Raw genomic sequence first — 10,808 nt, forward strand, 5'->3', positions numbered from 1 at the left:
ATTGGAAATAATATTACATTTTTGGCCATAAAAATGTTTATTTATTTTTTGGGGAGCTTTAAAAATATGTATTTTTTTGGGGGGGGGGGCTTAAAAATGTGTATGTATTTTTTGGGGGGGCTTAAAATGTGTATTTATTTTTTTGGAGGGTCTTAAAAATGTGTATTTATTTTTTGGGGGCCTTAAAAATGTGTATTATTTTTTTGGGGGGGGGCCTTAAAAATGTGTATTAATTTTTTGGGGGCCTTAAAAATGTGTATTTATTTTTTGGGGGCCTTTAAAATGTGTATTTATTTTTTGGGGGACTTAAAAAAGAGGGTAAATACTCTTAACAAATATGATCTTAATTTAAATTGTAATCCTAAATCCTGAAATGGACACCCATATGATTAACTTTGTTGGGCCGCTCAAAACCACCTGGCGGACCCCATCTAGCCCCCGTGCCATCACTTTGCACCCCTACAGTCCGGTCAGGGCCAAGTCAAGATCTGGAAACACTCCATAAACACCTCATGGAGAATTCCGACACCCCGCAACGGCGAGGAATGTCATTGAGAAACCTTTTTTTTTTTTAATGCATCAAAAAGTGTCGAGTTTGTTAAGAATGGAATCCGTCGAGTTGGGGTCAAATCGGAAGCATTCCAAGTACGGAGAGAGCGAGAAAAAAAAAAATGTTCCCCCGCGGCGGGCCATGTGTTTTGCGATTTTAAAGTCAAACAAATGAAGTACCACAATGTGAGCTTTGTACGAGCGCGGGAAGGCTTTTTTTTGAGGAAAGGCGAGCTAGACAGGATGTTCCGTGTCAACACTGATATGTACAAGTCAAACACGTGAAGAAGATGTGTTGAGTCTAAAAGCCAGTTATCGCCATTTTCGGAGGAGACAAAGTTGTTCTGATATGAGTAGTGGTTGTAGTCTGTGATGGGAATTTGCTATTCAATAATAAGCCATAATAAGCTATTCAAGCTATGGAAATGTATTGGACGTCCATTGCTGTCAATGGCAGGGAAGGAGTTCAATAAAGTTTTTGGAAGTTCAAGATAGTTAAAATTAGTTTTTCCGATTTTTGGTGTAGATTCTTTATCCTCAGCAAAGAACGTTTTTTGGAAGTTCCTAATAGTCGCCAGCGCAATTTGTTGAAATCAGTTTTTGCAATTTTTATTGTAGATTCTTTATCCTCTGCATAGAACGTTTTTTTGAAAGTTCCAGATATTCACTAGCGCTGTTTGTTAAAATGTGTTTTTCCAATTTTTTTAGATTCTTTATCCTCTGCATAGAACGGTTTTTAGAAGCTCCAGATAGTCGCTAGCGCACTGTTTGTTAAAATCAGTTTTTACAATTTTTGTTGTAGATTCTTTATCTTCTGCAAAGAACAGTGTTTGGAAGTTCCAGATAGTCACTAGCGCTGTTTGTTGAAATGTGTTTTTCCAATTTTCTTTTTAGATTCTTTATCCTCTGCATAGAACGGTTTTTAGAAGCTCCAGATAGTCGCTAGCGCACTGTTTGTTAAAATCAGTTTTTACAATTTTTGGTGTAGATTCTTTATCCTCTGCAAAGAACGTTTTTTGGAGGTTCCTAATAGTCGCTAGCAATGTCTGTTAGTATAAGTTTTTCCGATTTCTGTTGTAGATTCTTTATCCTCTGCATAGAACAATTTTTGGAAGTTCCAGATAGTCGCTAGCGCGCTGTATGTTTAAATCAGTTTTTCTGATTTTAAATGTAGATTCTTTATCCTCTGCATAGAACGATCGAGTAAGGATTATCCTGGTAGGAGATTTTATGTAGCTAGCAGACCATCAAAAAAATATATATATATATTTTTGAACATAATGTTTTTTTAATGTATATTTAGCTACTCTACTCTACTTTACTTTCTCTTCTACAAATTCACAAATCACAATTTTTTTGTTCCTCCCCGTGTCCAGAATTGCTGAAAAACTCTCTTCCCCTTTTGACCGTCTGCCTCAATGTTTTTACGGGTTCCCCTCTGGAGATTCCCCATAGTACTCTCGAGCCGGCTGAATTCCCCACGGCTCCAAAACAAGCCGTCAAAATTTTGTATGGCGCTCTAAGAAGTCAACAGTAAAAATAGAAAATGTCAAGCCCTGCTGCAAAAAGCATTTGGATCCGTCTTCCCGCGAGGACGGAGACATTTCCTCACCTCACACGGGTCCCGTGAAGAAAAACGGAGCGCCAAGTCAAAGGTTCAAACGGCGGGAGTTTTGGCTGGGCTGCTTCCTGCTAAAACCATCATGGCGGGGAAACAGGAGAAGACTTCTGGAAAGCACCAACGGACCTAAAGACACAAAAAAAACTCAGTCAGCAAGATTTTTTGGAGTCAAACTTAGAAAACAGACCTTTTTGAAACAGTCCAATTCCCTAAATGTAGGTTTTCCTCCAAAAATGTGAAGGAACGTAAGGTCACGAGAAATATTCTCTCTAATTTTTGGTTGGTCTGGGCACTGAGTACCAGTGTGACATCATCATTGCTCGCCAGTATCACACTTGCCTTAAGCAAGTGCATGTCAATGTTCCCTCTAATTTTTCATGTAAAACATGCTGTAAAACACAAAAAACATAAGAATGGACAGAACTACTGCCACTGGCTGCCGCGTAAATGGCGCCATCATGGGGAAAGGGGTAAAAAAAAAGTACCGTATTTTCAGGACTATAAGGCGCACTTAAAAGTCTTAAATTTTCTCCAAAATAGACAGTGCGCCTTATAATCCAGTGCGCTTTATAATCCAGTGCTCTTTATAATCCAGTGCGCTTTATAATCCAGTTCGCCTTATATATGGAAAAAACAGAAAACCAAAAACGAAAAAACACCACTGTCGGATATTAAAAAAACACACAAACGCCTGAAATGAAACAATACTGTTAAATATGCAGATGCCATCTTAGTTTACAAAATCTTCCATCATATAGCTCCTCCCCCACTGCAAGATTTTATACAAAAAAAATCCAAAATATCAACAATGGCTGGCTCTAGAGGTGACTGTAAAGTAGTGAGTGCTTCATACCTGGAAATCAAATACAATTGCCGTATTTTCAGGACTATAAGGCGCACTTAAAATTTTCTCCAAATTAGACAGTGCGCCTTATAATCCAGTGCGCCTTATATATGTTATATGATTGCTGCTGCGCAGAGAAGACGAGAGTAATGCGCAGCTTAGAGGGAACATTGGTCAATAGCCCAGTGGATTCCACAAATGTCCTGTTTATAATATCTTCCCAGGCTTTATGAGTAGAGGTTGAGTCGTTAAATTGGATTGTGGAGAGATTTCCTTGACCCGTTGCATGGGGTCTTCCACAGAACCAGTTTGTGTATGAATCCAATCCAACAGCAGGAAATTATCATAGAGTAAACGGACAAGATGGGAAAAGTCCCTTGTGTGTTGCATGATTAATTCAAAGACTTTTGTTTTGTTGCCAAAGAAAAGATGGCGGCTCACCTTGTCATGTTTTTTGTGCATTTCTGGGTCATTTTGCAAAGCCGCAAAGAATTTGCGTTCTCATCCCGTTTGCAGACGTTGAATCAGCGCGACTTCGCCCCAGTTGTTGCCTAGATACCGTTTACGGCGGGACAAACAAACGCAGAGGTATGCAGACACAATGTGAAAAAAACAAGCGGGCACTTGGCGGTATTGAGCCTTTATGTGTTCTCACGTCTAATGTATTAAGAAGTATAAAAAGGTCATTTGGAATTGGTGAGGTTACATTGGGACGACTCGAAAAGTAGAACACTGCTATTTTGTGTTAACCGCATGCATACTATCATATATATATAGTACTGTAATTATGTATACATTTGAATGGGAATGACCAAAAAATGGGTTCCAAACATATTTTTTAGAACTATTTCCAGATTTTATACAAATGTAATATTTATTTCCCACTCCTAATAGTGAGTTTACATAATAAGAATAGAAATATAAGAATAAATCCCAATTTTATTTACTGATTTTTTGAATGGTGTTTGGGTAGAATTTCATTTCAAAGTTATATTACATAATATATTTCATATATATTCGCATGGACATATTTATGTAATAAGGAGGATGTTTTGTATCTGTATTAACATATTTACTCGCCACCAAATATAAGCCACACCCATAAAATAGCCTTAAAATCGTTGAATTTAGCAATTTCTCGCATATAAGCCGCCCCTTGATTCACAATATGTACTTCCATATTCATGTTTTTAATAGGGAGTACAAATGTGTTACTTTGAAGGAAAAATCTTAAGAAAAATCATATTTCTGAGATACCATATGCATAAAAAAATATTAGGGTCAATATCATAAGGAATTAATTCATCCAGTAATGATTATTTTCTTACTGCAAAACAGAAAATAACCAACAAATATTTACAAGTCTTATGCGCATATAAGCCTTACCCTTAATTCAGCCATCATTTTTTTTAGTTAAAAATACGGCTTATATGCGAGAAATACAGTATATATATACCCTACCTATGATTGGTTATCCTTTATGTCCTCTTGCCTGTGATTGGCCGGCCTCCGTAGTAGCAAGGATAAGCTCCAACACCCTTGTGAGGATAAATAGTTCAGAAAATGAATGAATATATACAGATATACATACAATATATAGCAAAAAAAATGTTAGTATAATATCTGGAGTCATTTTTTACAAATTACTTGCAGTCTATTTTAGGTCATTCCCATTAAAATGGCTGCTTACGCAACTCTTTCGGCAAATTCCGAATACATAACTTGGAATTTTACGAGCCGTCGGGGAGGGGAAGATTTTAGACAATAGTGTGAACGGAATCTATTTCCTCCAAAATGCCGATGCACGTTCATTCCTGAGCTTCAAGTTCACACCAGCCCAGAACACCAACACCTTTCTCCGCCAAAATATGTTTTAGATCATCTTACGATAACATCTTTTGTGTCCGACACTCTGCGTTTTCTCACGGCTGACGAGCCATCTTGGCTAAATACTCGTCTCGCGCTACGCCCGAAGAAAAATGTCACCTTCCTTCATAGTTGACATAGTCCAGCTTCTTGTCATTGTTGTTGTTAAATGATGAGTCAGCGTATTTTGGAAAAGACGTTCTTTCAATACCGCCATCCACTTCATTATTCTTATTCCAAGTCTGTAAAATGTGAAGTAAACATGTTCATGAACATGAATAACATGTTTTGTCCTAATCAAACTCGAAAAAAAAGGCCTTTGCAATAAAGTAGAAGCTAATAAACATGTTTATTTTTAAGCCTGAGCTAATCAAATTGACATCTTTTGCATGTTAGTAGCAAAAAAAACAAAAACAAATGCATGTAAGTCGTCATTTCTGTCCATTTGTTGGTAGCAATGTCAACGGTTGCTTTCGAGTTGGAATGCTTGATGATATAAGTCATTTTTATGACTAGATAACATTGAAAACATGGTCAAAATTATCAGCTATTTACATCATGTCCTCATAAACCAAGACGGGTTTCGCATACCTGCTTATCATCACGCACTCCAGATTCCGTCATCTTTTATGTCGATTTTTATGGGCCTGCAGATTGACAACATCTTTATCGGGAGCACTGTAGATTTTTCCAATATCTGAAATGAAGATGAATTATTTAGTGTTCAAAAAAAGAGTTAACAAATGTACATAAATACTTCTTATTAAGATTGTACAGTAATCCCTCGATTATTGTGGTTAATGTAGACCAGATACAAGGTTCATGTATAGGTCTACATTTTAACATATTACAGTAATTTAGGCTCTGTGGTACTTTAAATTTGGTTGGCTATTTCGAAAAAAAATACTAAAAAACTTTAGAGTACAGTAATCCCTCAATTATCGTGGTTAATATAGCAAAAAAATGAAAAACTGCAAAGTAAAGTCACCCCTATTTAAAAAAAAAAACTTTTTTTTACTTCATCTTGCAAGTTTCAATGTAGATTTTCACAATTTTATGAACTTTAAAAAAATGTATGTAAAAAAAATCTGCAAAGTAGTGTAAGACGAAGTATTCGAGGGATTACTGTATTTTTCACCTAAATTAAGTCACCCATTTAAAAAAAATAAAATTTACTTCAGCTTACAAGTTTCAATGTAGAGTTTCACATTTTTATAAACTTAAAAAAAAATAATACAAAAAAAATCTGCGATGTAATTGAAACCGCAGTATTTGAGGTATTACTGTATTTTTAACCTAAATTAAGTCTCTTAAACTTATTTCCATCTTCATGAACGTCTCTATTATTCTGATTGACGGGAGGAACTTGCATATATGAATTATAATACTAGTATTTAAACTCAAAACAAGGGAATTGAACTTTGTGTTTTCGCAATAAGCCAAACATTGCTAAAATATTTTTTTGGGGGGTCACTGTGACTCTGTCTTAGACGTCCTCGTGGGAAATGTGGTCAGAAGGAAAATCCGGGGGGGGGCGGAAAGGTTGTCGAAGATGTGTGCGAAACGCCAACTGGGACAACTTGTCAATTAATCACGACTCTTGAGAATTGCATAAGAGCTTCTCGGACTATAATTTAGGTTTATGTGGCAGATGCCATCGTGGGTGCTGTAACGGGCCGTGATTTACGACTACGGCTTTCACCAAAGTCCTTCCGAAGAACGACATCGAAATTCCTGGTCTTCGTCATCGGAATGGCAGCCATTGTTATATAACTTACAAATAGAAACTGGGGTTGTAGCATTTGCTAATTTTTTGATTGATTTGGGATTGCTTTTGGTTTTGGGGTATGTATGGTTTTGCGTCAAAACTGGGTCACTGAGGCCTTATTTTTGGTTCTGTTTAATTTTTTGTGATTTACTGTTGATTTTGGGGTCCTTACATGTTCATTTTGGGATATTTATAGTTTACATACTGTTCATTTTTGCTGTTTTATGGGGACATTTGAGGATACTGTTTATTTTGAGTCTTTTTTGTTGATATTTTTAGTAACTTACTGTTGATTTTGGGGTCCTTTCATATTAATTTTGGGATATTTATAGTTTACCTGCTGTTCATTTTTGCTGTTTTACAAGGACATTTGAGGGTCCTGTTCAATTTTTAGTGATTTACTGTTGATTTTGAGGTCCTTACATATTAATTTTGGGATATTTATAGTTTACCTACCGTTAATTTGTGCTGTTTTACGGGTACATTTGAGGGTCCTGTTTATTGTGTCTTTTTTGTTGCTAATTTTTAGTAACTTACTGTTGATTTTGGGGTCCTTACATATTATTTTTGGGATATTTATAGTTGACCTACTGTTAATTTTTGCTGTTTTACATGGACATTTGAGGGTTTTGTTCATTTTGAGTCTTATTTGTTGATAATTTTTAGTAATTTACTGTTGATTTTGGGATATTTATAGTTAACCTACTGTTCATTTTTGCGGTTTTACGAGGACATTTGAGGGTCGTGTTTATTTTTTGTCTTTTTTGTGTCCTTGTTTTAATCTTCTGGGTTCATTTGGGTCATTTTTAAAGGGTAAACGAGGACATGTCTGTACATGGTGGACTTACATTGCGGTTCATTTGAGACATTGGGCTATTTCTTTTTCCATGTTCTTTTTTTAAGATGGATATGTGAGAATTTCTTGACACACGTGTGCTTTCTCGGTGAGCTGCGACACGTGAGCGTGATGACAGTGCTTCCATTTTCCAGACTATTTCATGGCCACTTTTCCATATTCGGGATGACATCGTACGTCACGGCGGGGGATTATTTGGCAGATACTTTCGCAAAGGATTTTCTCCTTTTTTTTCAAAATATAATATGAAAGTTCATTTAAACACGTTGGGACTGAGGTTAGCTTAACATAGAGCGTTATCTACCCGGGTTTTACTAACACTGTTCAATAATTTCCTCTAAAAAAATGATCTTAAGGTTTTTATGCGCCATAAACGCCATTTAAAAATCTATAATTTTCATTTAATTTGAGCACATGGGGTCGGCCATATTAGTACAGGGCCAATATTACAAGCAAGCTTTGTAAGTATTTGACAAAAAATGAACCATTACTGTCAGATATTTAAAAAAAATACAACTTAAACTGTAACAATACTGTGAAATATGCCAATGCCACCTAACTTTACAAAAGCTCCTCCCCCTTGTGTACAAAAAAATCCAATACATCAACAAGAGCTGGCTCTAGAGGTGAATGTGTAGTTCCCTTAAAAAACATGCTAATTTAGCCAAAGTAGCTTCTTTCTTCATATTTGGAACTCAATATCAATTAACATATGTCAACTCCAGTCTCTAAAATCTCTTGGCCAATCATATTAAAGCCTTAAAGACTGTTAAATGAACAAAATTGCCATCACAACACTGTCTAAAACTGTGCTGTGTTTAGTGTCATGGTTTATGGACTATATTCTTATGTATTTAGATTATATATGTTCATTAACATGAATGCTACAACTAATTTTGTCCTATATTAGTAAATAAATCCAACTTAAACTCAAACCCCTTCACTGTCGTGCAACAATTATATTGACCGCTGTCCTTGAAAGGGTTAAAATCCTTGAAACAAGTTTCTCCATATTGGGAAAAAATCATGTCTTTTTTGCGCTGGTTTTAGTTGGGTAAACAAACGTGTCTCCGCTCAACCTCTAATACTCACTTGGACTTAAAAGAATTCAAGTGTGAGGTTTCATGGCATTAACCTCTCAGCACTTTTGGCTAGTATTAGCATACACAGAGGCTTATTTCTTCCATTTTGGGTGAATTGTGCGTCACACCCGCGTTGCCCTCCTTGAGAATTCTGCAAGGAATTCACAAAATACTAAAATGTCACGTTTTTAGGGGCACGGGGTTCAAACATTGATAGCCTTCTCATCCCCATCTTGAGTTTTTTTTTTTACATTTCCTTCTCTATGTCCTTCAAGCCCAAATGATTCAATAAAAAAATATATTTGCTGGGTCCAAAAACTGTCAAATTTTTCTCCCAAACATCAACAGGGCCAAAAAATGATTCAGTCAAAGTTTTCTTAAGTCTCAACAGGGTCCAATTTTTTTCTGCCTGTCAAAAAGGGCCTAAAAATTGATCTGTCATTGAAGTGCTAAATTTTCCAAGTGTAAACAGAAGCTGATTTTTTTTTCTATCTGTCAATGTATTTTTTTCCAAATAACAACAGTGTCCAAAGTTTTTCTAAGTTCAGACAGAGACCTATTTATAAATGTCTTAAGGGGGTCCAGATTTTTTCTTCTAAATACTCGCACTTGAACGCACCAAAACACGGGGTTTAGATACACAATCGGGGTTGATGACAACCACAAACAGCTTGGTCCATCAAGGAAGGATATCCAAAAGACAAACAACAGGTTAAACTCATAAAATCACACAAAAAAACACACTCAACCACCAAAACATGACATAGTCCACATTACAGAAAACAAAAACCCCGATTTGGATATTTTTTCTCACATGTTTGCAAGCTAAACACTAACTTATCAAGCTAATTCGCTGCTACGTGTTTTGGTTCGCACTCATCGGAGTCCCTCTGCCCTTTGACCTCTGGTTTAAAGGAAGGGATGGCAAAAGTGGACGAATTTAGATGACTTTTACGTACCCAACCATGACTCAGAAGGGGATTCTTGGAATGTCCACCGTCAATGGCGCTCTTTGACATCAGTGCCTGTTGGTGGAAACGCAATTAGCTTTGCTATGCTAAAAATGAACAATCGGACGCTGTGTCTAAGACAAAAATTATGTCAACCATGTGACGTAGCGATAAAAAACTTACACATAATCTCGATTCAGAATTATCAACTGTGGTCTGATTATGGCTAAGCAAAAAAATATTGACATTTGATGAGTCGATAGGCTTAATTAGCATGATGTTATCACTTCAAGATTACCTGTTTGTGCTGGATCCGCCCCCCCATAAAACCACCTGTTTTACACCTGTCTACTATGTCATAACTTACTAAGGTCCAAATAATTTTGCGTCTTTAAAGGATAGCAATGCAATCAAATAGGAATGCAAAGACTGCAGAGAAAATGTGAAGAATTTATCAGCCAATAAAGGATTAGCTTCCTGCTACGTTAGCATACGACTGTTTTTTTTTAACCATTTAACAATGAGAATGGGCTAAATGTTAGCATGCTAATAGAAAAAAATATACTAATACAAGATTTACTGTACTTTTATGGAGGAAAAGCGTCCAAATAAAAAATAATATGGTTTTGTAATCATTTTTCTGGCCTTGTTTTTGATTGATTCGAAAGACACGATTTCACCTAATTTGACCTCCGCCTACTCGCGTGGAATTTGTTCAAAACAAATGAGCCTATTGCCTGGACACGCCCCAAATGGTTGGGCTGGCAACGACTCTCCGAAGAACTGTTAGTCGACATTTGCGGCTAAGCTGACGAGCTCGTCATCCCTTTCCACGCCGACGCCTGGGGATGCTCCGAATTCCTGGGGCGGGTGCACTCCCACACATTCTCACCTGCGGCACCCGAAACGCGACCAAGCCCATTTACCGAAAATCCCAAACATGGAAGCGCCGGAAAAAAAATGAAACAACTTTGATGCATGATATACATGTTGTGATGTGAGGGGTTGCCATGGCAACCGGTCAAATTAAGTACCTGGGAAAGGCTGACCTGTCAATATGTGCATTTGTAGTTACAAATATTTTATCTATATTATTTTATCCATTAAGCATAGAGATGACTTTTTAGCTTGTTTGATAAAAAAATATATTCATTTCTTAGCCACGTTTTACAAATGACACAAGTTATGTATAATACGTTATATCAATAAGTTATACAAATATAGAAAGATGTTGAAAGTATTTAGTATACACAGATTTGCGGTTTACTATAT

Source organism: Stigmatopora nigra, chromosome 15, assembly GCF_051989575.1.
Source record: "Stigmatopora nigra isolate UIUO_SnigA chromosome 15, RoL_Snig_1.1, whole genome shotgun sequence".
Taxonomy (NCBI): domain Eukaryota; kingdom Metazoa; phylum Chordata; class Actinopteri; order Syngnathiformes; family Syngnathidae; genus Stigmatopora; species Stigmatopora nigra.